General features: G+C 45.7%; 1 non-coding gene across 1 annotated transcript; it reads right to left on the bottom strand.

The window, feature by feature from the left end:
• Positions 1-8,195: 8,195 nt before the first annotated feature.
• On the bottom strand, positions 8,196-8,267 carry trnad-guc (transfer RNA aspartic acid (anticodon GUC)). The gene has a single exon. It is a non-coding gene; the product is annotated as a tRNA-Asp (tRNA).
• Positions 8,268-9,694: the final 1,427 nt, after the last annotated feature.

Consider the following 9,694-nt stretch of genomic DNA (forward strand, 5'->3'; position numbering starts at 1 on the left):
TGTCCAAACTCTAGTATCCAAACTCTCCAAACTATCCAAACTCTCAACTGACCGCAACTCTCCTTCAAAAACCCACATTTTGAATGGAGCCTATATAGGGGTCTATATAGCTGTAAAACCTCGCGCTAAATCTGAACCACTTCACGAAGTAATCACGTGGTACAGCCGGGCAGCGAGGCTTCGGACGTCATCATTTTTGGCTCCTCCCCTAAATGAAGCAAGCCTCGATACGCGCATCGCGGAAACGCCCCCTCCCCTACTCGGCACACGCTTCGAAGCCTCGAGACGGAACGTCACATCACTATCAGAAAGTAACAGAGCTGGCCAAAGATGATTCAAGCATTAACAGTGTGGATATGGACTGTGACTCGGATTGTGTTTCTGTGACTGATAGTATAACTGATGGTGCTGAATTATACTCTCTAAATGAGATTAATCTTTTTCTAGATGATACTTTCTGTAAAGCCTCTCCGGGAACCACCACCTTATTGTGGTGGAGAGGTTTGAGTGTCCCTGTGATTCTGAGAGCTGTGTTGTCTGGAGCCTAGTGCTCCTGGTAGGGTCTCCCAAGGCAAATTGGTCTCAGGGGAGGGGCCTGATGAAGAATGGTTCAAAGACCCCATGAAACAACCTTACCTTACCTCCACGCACAGCCTTGGCTCTAGAACCACATTCCTGGATAGGGGTTGGAAGTTTTTCTTCTCCGGAGTTGCCCAGGGTGTAAGGCGCCGGGCGGGTGTGGGGATACTCACGAGCCCCCGGCTGCGCGCCGCTGTGTTGGAGTTTACCCTGGTGGACGAGAGGGTCGCCTCCCTGCGCCCTAGGGTTGCGGGGGGGGGGAAAGCCCTGACTGCTGTTTGTGCCTATGCACTGAACAGCAGCTCGGAGTATCCGGCCTTCTTGGAGGCCCTAGATGGAGTCCTGCAAGGGGCTCCGTCGGGATGATCGATTTTGTGATCATTTCATCGGATCTGAGGCCGCATGTTCTGGACACTCGGGTGAAGAGAGGGGCTGAGCTGTCAGCTGGTGGTGAGTTGGGTCAGAGGATGGGGGAGGACTCTGGACAGACCTGGTAAACCCAAATGTGTAATGCGGATGAACTGGGAACGTCTGGAGGATGCCCCTGTCCGAGAGGCCTTCAACTCTCACCTCCGGCGGAGTTTTTCCTGTATCCCTGTGGAGGCTGGGGACATTGAACCTGAATGGGCAGTGTTCAAAGACTCTATTGTGAAAGCTGTAGTGGAGAGCTGTGGCTCCAGGGCTTTAGGTGCCTCAAGGGGCGGTAACCCTCGAACATCGTGGTGGACACTGGTGGTCAGGGAAGCTGTCCGACTGAAGAAGGAGTGATATGTTATCCCGGAGGACTCCTGAGGCAGTTGCATGGTATCAACGGGCCCGAAGGGCGGCAGCCTCTGCTGTGACAGACGCAAAGCAGCAGGTATGGGAGAATTTCGGAGAGGACAAGGAGAAGGACTATCGGTCAGCACCAAGGTGTTTCTGGAAAACCATTCGGGAACTCAGGAGGGGAAAGCGGGGGACAATCCAAGCTGTGTAAAGTAAGGATGGGACACTGTTGAACGCGACTGAGGAGGTAACTGGACGGTGGAAGGAACACTTTTAGGAACTCCTGAATCCCACATCTGCGCCCGCTGTGGTGGAGGCAGAGAGGGAAGCTGATGGGGGATCATCGTCAATCTTCCTGAGGGAGGTCACTGAGCTGGTTAAACAACTCCGCAGTGGCAAGACCCGAGGGGTTGATGAGATCTGCCCAGAAATGCTGAAGGGTGTGGAAGGGCTGTCTTGGATGACATACAGAGTAACCTGGAGAGGATCTGTGTCGGAACCCTGTCCTCTAGCTACTGGGGTACCTCAGGGTTCTGTCTTGGGCCCTCTCCTCTTCTCTCTATACACCAACTCTCTTGGTTCTGTTATTCTCTCTCATGGTTTTTCCTATCACAGCTACGCCGACGACACCCAACTCATCCTCTCTTTTCCCAGCTCCGACACAAATGTAGCAGAACGGATCTCCGCTTGTCTGACCGACATCTCTCAGTGGATGTCTGACCATCACCTGAAACTCAATCTCAACAAGACTGAGTTTCTTTTTCTCCCAGGAAAGGGCTCTCCCACCACAGACCTAACCATCACCCTCGACAACTCTGTGGTAACTCCGTCTCATACCGCAAGGAACCTGGGTGTGACACTTGATGACCATCTCTCCCTCACTGCCAACATTGCTGCAACAGCTCGATCTTGCAGATACATGTTGCACAACATCAGAAGGATACGGCCTCTTCTAACCCAGAAGGCGGCACAGGTTCTGGTCCAGGCTCTTGTCATCTCACGCTTGGATTACTGCAACTCCCTCCTGGCTGGTCTCCCTGCGTGTGCCATACGACCCCTGCAACTCATCCAGAATGCAGCAGCTCGACTGGTCTTCAACTTACCAAAATTCTCCCACACTACACCTCTCCTCCGCTCCCTTCACTGGCTTCCTGTAGCTGCTCGCATCCGCTTCAAGACTGTAGTGCTTGCGTTCCATGCTACAAACGGATCCGGTCCAGCCTACATCCAGGACATGATCAAAACCTACACCCCAGCCCGCCCACTTCGCTCTGCATCGGCAAACCGGCTCGCTGCCCCCTCACTGAGAGGATCGCAGAGACATTTACAGAACTCGAGACTGTTCACTGTCCTCGCTCCCAAATGGTGGAACGAGCTCCCCATCGACATCCGGACAGCGGAAAGCCTCCACATCTTCCGCCGCCGACTAAAAACACATTTCTTCCAACTCTACCTCGACTAAGACGATAACGACGATGACAAAAAAAAAAAAAATATATATATATATATATATCGCACTTATGACTAGCACTTCATAGTTTGATCTACTTGAAGCTCTTACTTACTTCTAGCTCTTATTTGTACCCAAATGTGTAAATGCACTTATTGTAAGTCGCTTTGGATAAAAGCGTCTGCTAAATGACATGTAATGTAATGTAATGACATGTCTCTTCAACATTGCATGAAGGGCGGGGTCAGTACTGAAGGAGTGGCAAACTGGGGTGGTGGCCCCCCTTTTCAAAAAGGGTGACCTGAGAGTGTGTGCCAATTACCGGGGCATCACACTTCTCAGCCTCCCTGGTTTACTCCAAGGTACTGGAAAGGAGGGTTCGACCAGTAGTCGAACTTCTGATTCAAGAGAAACAACGCGGATTCCGTCCTGGTCGTGGAACAACGGACCAGCTCTTTACTCTTGCAGGGATCCTGGAGGGGGCCTGGGAGTATGCCCATCCGGTCTACATATGTTTTGTGGACCTGGGGAAGGCGTATGGACGCCTCCCAAGGGAGGTGTATCAGGCACGTCCAGCTGGGAGGAGGCCTCGGGGTAGACCTAGGACAAGATGGAGAGATTAAATCTCCACTCTGGCCTGGGAACGCCTCGGGATCCCCCAGTCAATGTGGCTCGGGAAAGGGAAGTTTGGGGTCCCTTTCTGAAACAGCTGCCCCCGCAACCCGGCCCCGGATAAGCGGAGGATGATGATGATGATGACTTTCAGTAAAGCAGCTAGTGTGTTTGAATATTTTCCTGATGGAAAAAAATTAATTGAAACAGTAAACACTCTACAAAGAGTCGTTGGTTTTGACCTACTTGATGAAAGAAAACGCTTCCGTTTAAAGAGGTACATTACTACAGTTAGAAAGGAGTTAGGCATAACTGTACGGAAAAGAGCAAAAAAAATGAAAGTCTAAAGAAATAGAACAATGACCATACAACACTAGGTGTTTCATCTTTGTCTGTTTTTTTTCTTGTGTCCTCTTGGTGTCCACACTCCCACTCTCTTCTATGCACGGTTTAAAGGGGGCCTCTTTAAACATCAATGGGGGTAGAAACTTACAGAAGAGAGCTTTAATTGCTGAGGTAGCTAGACAGAAAAAACTAGATCTAATTTTCCTTCAAGAAACACACTGTGATAGTGTGAATGAGACAGACTGGAAGTTATGGTGGGGGGGAAAGATCTTGCTCAGTCACGGCTCTAACATCACCGCAGGAGTTGTTGTTCTATTCTCTCCATCAGTAAATGTAAATGTTTTAAATAGCACAGATGTTTTAAAGGGGAGGATCCTCTCAGTAAAGGCAGAAATTCATGGTTTCTGTTTTACGTTTATAAATGTTTATGCTCCAAACAAAGGCCCAGGGCGCTCAATTGTTTTTAACATTTTAAAAGATCATTTAAGGCCGTGTGGTCAGGGGCAGTGTGTGGTTATGGGGGGGGCCTGGAACTGCTGCACAGATCCTGTAGACAGGACTGGTCAGGAGCTGCACCCTCAGTCAGCTACAGTTTTAGTCCAGTTAGCAGCAGAAGCCGACCTCGTCGATGTGTGTCTGCATTGAGTTTGTTTTATCCTCAAACTGCAGTACAAAATCATTTTGGCATTTTAATGTTAAACTTTTACTTGACTGTGTTTTTAATCAAAATTTTGATTGTTCTGGGAACACTGGAGGACAAGAAAGGGGGGCTTCCCCTCTCTGAGTCAGTGGTAGGAGGTTGGAGAAAGCCATATCAGGGTGTTACATCAGTATACAGCCTAATCTACTACTAGAATTAAGCAGACTGTACAGCAGTTAGAGGCGGAGATTCTGAACCTGGAGGGAGCCTCTGGACAGCAGACCAACCTGATACAAACTAAGACACAGCAGTTAAATGCTTTCCTGCAGGAAAAAGCCAAAGGGGCACTGGTTCGAGCTCGCTTCATGCACTTGAACAAAATGGACGCACCATCAAAGTTTTTCTTCAGCCTGGAGAAAACAGTAGCCCAGAGGAAGCAGATTGTGTGTCTCCAACTACCTGATGGGAAACTAACATCCAATCAGGCTGCGATAAAGAGACAAGTGGTGAACTTTTATACTGAACTGTTTGGGGACAAAGGCTGTGATGGGGATGCGAGTGCAGCTTTAACTCTGGACCTTCCACAGCTGAGTCCAGAGGAGCGCTGTACCCTGGGCTCAGACATCACCATAGATGAACTAACCACTGCTATGTCTCAAACGCTATGGGAAAAACCCCGGGAATCGATGAATAGCCTGTAGACTTTTTTAAAAACTTCTGGACTGAGCTTGGGCCAGACCTGCTGGACGTTTTTAAAGAGCCTTTTAGCAAAGGCACTCTGCCAGCTTCCTGCAGGCGTGCAGTGATTGCCCTTCTACCTAAGAAGGGTGATCTGACATCATTGAAAAACAGGAGACCAGTCGCTCTACTGTGCACGGACTACAACATTTTATCCAAGTTTTTTTTGAAAGTTTTTATTAATCTGTTAATTCGGGTGGATCAGTCCTACTGTGTCCCTGAAAGGTCCATGATAGACAACTTGTTTATACTGAGAGACTGTATGGATGTATGCAACATGTATGGAATGACTGTTGGTGTCATCTCCATAGACCAGGAGAAAGCATTTGATCGTGTTGACCACTCTTTTTTATTTGACACACTAAGAGCCTTTAGTGTTGGGGAGCACTTTCTCTCATGGGTGAAATTGTTGTACAGTGGGGCGTGTTGTGTGATAAAGGTGGGCGGGGGTCTTATTAGCCCAATCCTAGTAAAGAAAGGGATAAGGCAGGGCTGCCCCATTTCTGGCCAGCTCTATAGTATGGCCATTGACCCTCTCTTACATAGACTGAGGTCCCAGTTGAGGGGGCTCTCTCACCCAGGGCTGACTGACCGCTCCTCTGTGGTGATATATCGGCATTTGCCGATGACCTTAATGTCTTTGTGAGGGACCAAGGCGATGTGAGAGAGCTAGAAGCGGCCCTAGCTCTGTATGGGAGAGCCTCCTCGGCTAGGGTAAACTGGGGGAAAAGTGGAGCTTACCTGGTGGGGCGGTGGAGTTCAGAACTCCCCCCTGTTCTTCCGGGGAACCTCATTTGGGGAACTCAAGGGTTCAAGACACTAGGGGTGTTTCTAGGCAACAAGGACACAGAAAAAAAGAACTGTGAGGGAGTGCTGGTAAAGGTTGAAGCCAAGTTGTCTAAGTGGAAATGGCTGCTCCCCCAGCTGCCCTACAGGGGAAGAGTCCTCATTGTCAACAACCTGGTTACCTCTGCATTGTGGCACAGGTTGCAAGTCCTAGTCCCACCATCGGGTCTGATAGAACAATTGCAAAGACTGCTGTTGGACTTCTTTTGGTCGGGTCGTCACTGGCTGCGGGCTGCTGTCTTGTACCTCCCTGTGGCAGAGGGAGGGCAGGGCCTTATTGACATCAAGGCCAGGATAGCTGCTTTCAGACTACAGACTGCTCAGAAGCTGCTGTACAACTGCTCTATCTGTTGGAAAGTACCTGCCCAACTCATCCTACAGAGGCCGGACGTCTTACTGAAAAAGGTTTGAGAATCACTGTAATAGAGAAGAGAAAATGACTTTGTGAGTGTTGTGTTGCTGATTGTGATCATGACAGTGAAGCAGTAACATGTGAAATATGATGAAGACAAACGTGTGAGTGAGGTGAGAACACATTATGGGCTTTAATACAACACTCATGTTTATAAAATCACATTCCAGCTGAAGTGGACGCACTGGTTTAGCTCAGTGGTTACTTCACTGACTTTTCTCCTGAAGAAATCATCAGTTCTCTCCCTCTGTGGGATCAAACCACGGGTGCTGTCCAGTGTTTTTCTACTTCTTCTTCTTCTTTCTGCATTTATACATGGAACTACTTCTCTTTAATGTCGTCGCTGATTAAACTGAGTCACTGTGACGTTAGAACTGAACCACACAATCAATAAGCACTGATATTATGTCATTGTTTAAAGCAGCCGTTTCTCTGTGTGAGTATGTAGTGACGTGACGTCACGAGCCTGCGCAGATATTTGAAAATAAATGGTAAATTAAAAATGATGGTGATTATATTAGTCTCAATGAACAAAATTCATTCATTTATTTATTTCCCTAAAGATTAAGTTGTCTGTAACACCCACATGTTTATGTTATATAATATTTAATTCCACATAAAAGTGTCGCACTGGTATAGCTCAGTGGTTACTTCACTGTCATTTCTTTCAGATACGCAGTCTTTCCCTCTCGAGGGAGCGAACCACGGGCGCTGTCCAGTGTTTTCTCCTCTGATCCACTGTTTTCTTTTCTTTCTTTGGTCAAAAATACTCTCGTTAACAGCACGTGTTTCAGTTTCCATGTTGGTTTTACTGTCTCTGCTCTGAAGCTAAATAACTATGGAGGATGAAACCTGACTTATGTATAAATAAATACAGCAATAAGTGTATAAATAAATACAGAAATAAATGTATAAATAAATGAATAAATAAATAAATACATGAATAAAAACAGCAATAAATAAATACAGGAATAAATAAATAAATGCTTAAATAAATGAATAAATAAATGTATACATAAATAAATAAAAGAGTAAATGAAAGAATAAATAAATGTTATAAATGTATTTCTACATTTCTGTTTACTTACATTTATTTATTTATTTATTGCTGTGTCCATATGTTAATGAGGTAGGAGGTCCTAACCTCAGTCAACAGCATGATTGGCTACAGGAGTGTGCTCGATTCGGGTCGACGACTTTTGCCTTACTAGCGGCGCTGAGTCGTGTACAGGAATGTTGTTGGCTACCTGCTCGCCCAGCACTATTGCCAACTCCTCAGTAAGGAAAGTCGCTATTGGCTGTCCTAGAAGTCGCTAAATGACGTCATTGTCTAATTTGCAAAATTGTTATTTGCCTGATATAACCGTGCACCGTGACACGGCACAGACATCAGTACTGACACATATCAGACATAACATATATGTTCAGTGTGCGAACTATACCGCTAAGTCGTCGACCCGAATCAAGCACACTCCTGTAGCCAATCATGCTGTTGACTGAGGTTAGGACCTCCTACCTCATTAACATATGGACACAGCAATAAATAAATAAATAAATAAATGTAAGTGAACAGAAATGTAGAAATAAATGTAAGGCATTTATTTATTCTTTCATTTATTCTTTTATTTATTTATTTATTCATTTTTGTATGCATTTATTAATTTATTCCTGTATTTATTTATACATTTATTTATTTGTTTATTTTTTTCTGTATTTATGTATTTGTTTCTGTATTTATTTATACATAAGTCAGGTTTCGTCCTCCATACTTTTTAGTCCACATGAAAAAAAAAAATGAAAAAGCGTATCTCCCCGTCGGGGAATTGAACCCCGGTCTCCCGCGTGACAGGCGGGGATACTCACCACTATACTAACGAGGAGGTGCTCACATCAATGATGCCTTTTTGAACACAACACGTTTTTGGATGGATAGTGCTGCGAGATAAATCACCATTTTTCACACGTATAGTTTCGATTGACTCTCTTCACTTTTTCCAGTCATTCTTTGTGGTAGTTTCTTAACACTGTGGATGTAATATATTGTTGGCCACTAAGAGGATTTTGGGGGCGCTGCTTCCCCGTTTTCATAGTTAAAGTTAGGACGCCTGCATGTTTCAGTGAGTGAAACGTGCCCTCTTGCGCGTGCCTCAGATTTCCACCGGCTCTACCAGCCTCGGCGGCACGTGACGGTTTTAGGTTGCATCTCTGCTACAAAAAAACCTACTCAACTCAACACATCCATTATTACAAGTCTGTACGTCTACTTGCCTTAAATCAGCACATTTCGACACATATCGAATCCAACCTCCACTCACGCATCAAATAAATCAAAAAACAATATTTTGCCAATATTTATTGCACCATATATGCCAGAGGCAAATGCTAGGGGCGCCGTCATCCGCAGGGGGCGCCGAAAACGGAGGAAAAAAATAAAAAATAAATAAATAAATACTATATACTATAATACTATAATATTATTATAAATACTACTTTTTTTTTTTTACCAGTGCCATTATTACTATTATTTCGAAATATTATATAAGCCCACAGCAACATAAAGTCATAGCAAAGACTATTAAATAATGCAGAAGCCTTTTTTTCTGGGTGCAACGAGCCTTCGCTCTGTACCTGCCCTCTGTGAGGGGGGCGGGGTCAAGAAGCCAGCTGCCTGAATCTGAACAGACCGTGACCCAGAGACGAAGAAAAAGATAAATGACACTGTATCGGAATTATGTCCAAAAAACTGAAGCCATCCGGCGCCCAAGGAAGGAAAGGAAGGAAAGAAGAGGAAGAAAAACGTGAAAAAGATAGAGATACAGTAATGTCAATGTGATGAAGTGCATGAAATTAATAGTTTAATGCATCGTAGTTACCGTTGTTGGAGCAGAGTGTTAGCTTGCTAGCTTACTCCGGACGATAGCAACATTGTTTAATAATCAATAAATAGCTGAGTGGACGTGTGTTAATGTTACTCCACCTTAAATTCATCAGGGACGTTTGGAAACTTAACGTTAGGCCTGTTCAGGTGTTATTTTACAGGTGTCTTTCCTGCTTGTATGTCAGTTAAAATGCTTTTAGTTGTCCATCCCCTTTGTAATACTGCAGTCACGCCAGCCGTGGTTCGCGAGTGCCTGGTCAAATCAGCCGCACGTTGTTTTCTAGTGCGCGAATTTACAAACGTTTACGGTAATCGTAATGAAACGGCATTGAGAAGCTGGGAGGGACTGTGAGGAGTTCAAGATTCATGCTGCTGGGACTGAGTATCGTCCAGCTGCATCCCCGGAGAGCAATAACAACACTCCGGCGT

This window comes from Solea solea, chromosome 7, assembly GCF_958295425.1.
Source record: "Solea solea chromosome 7, fSolSol10.1, whole genome shotgun sequence".
Lineage (NCBI taxonomy): Eukaryota > Metazoa > Chordata > Actinopteri > Pleuronectiformes > Soleidae > Solea > Solea solea.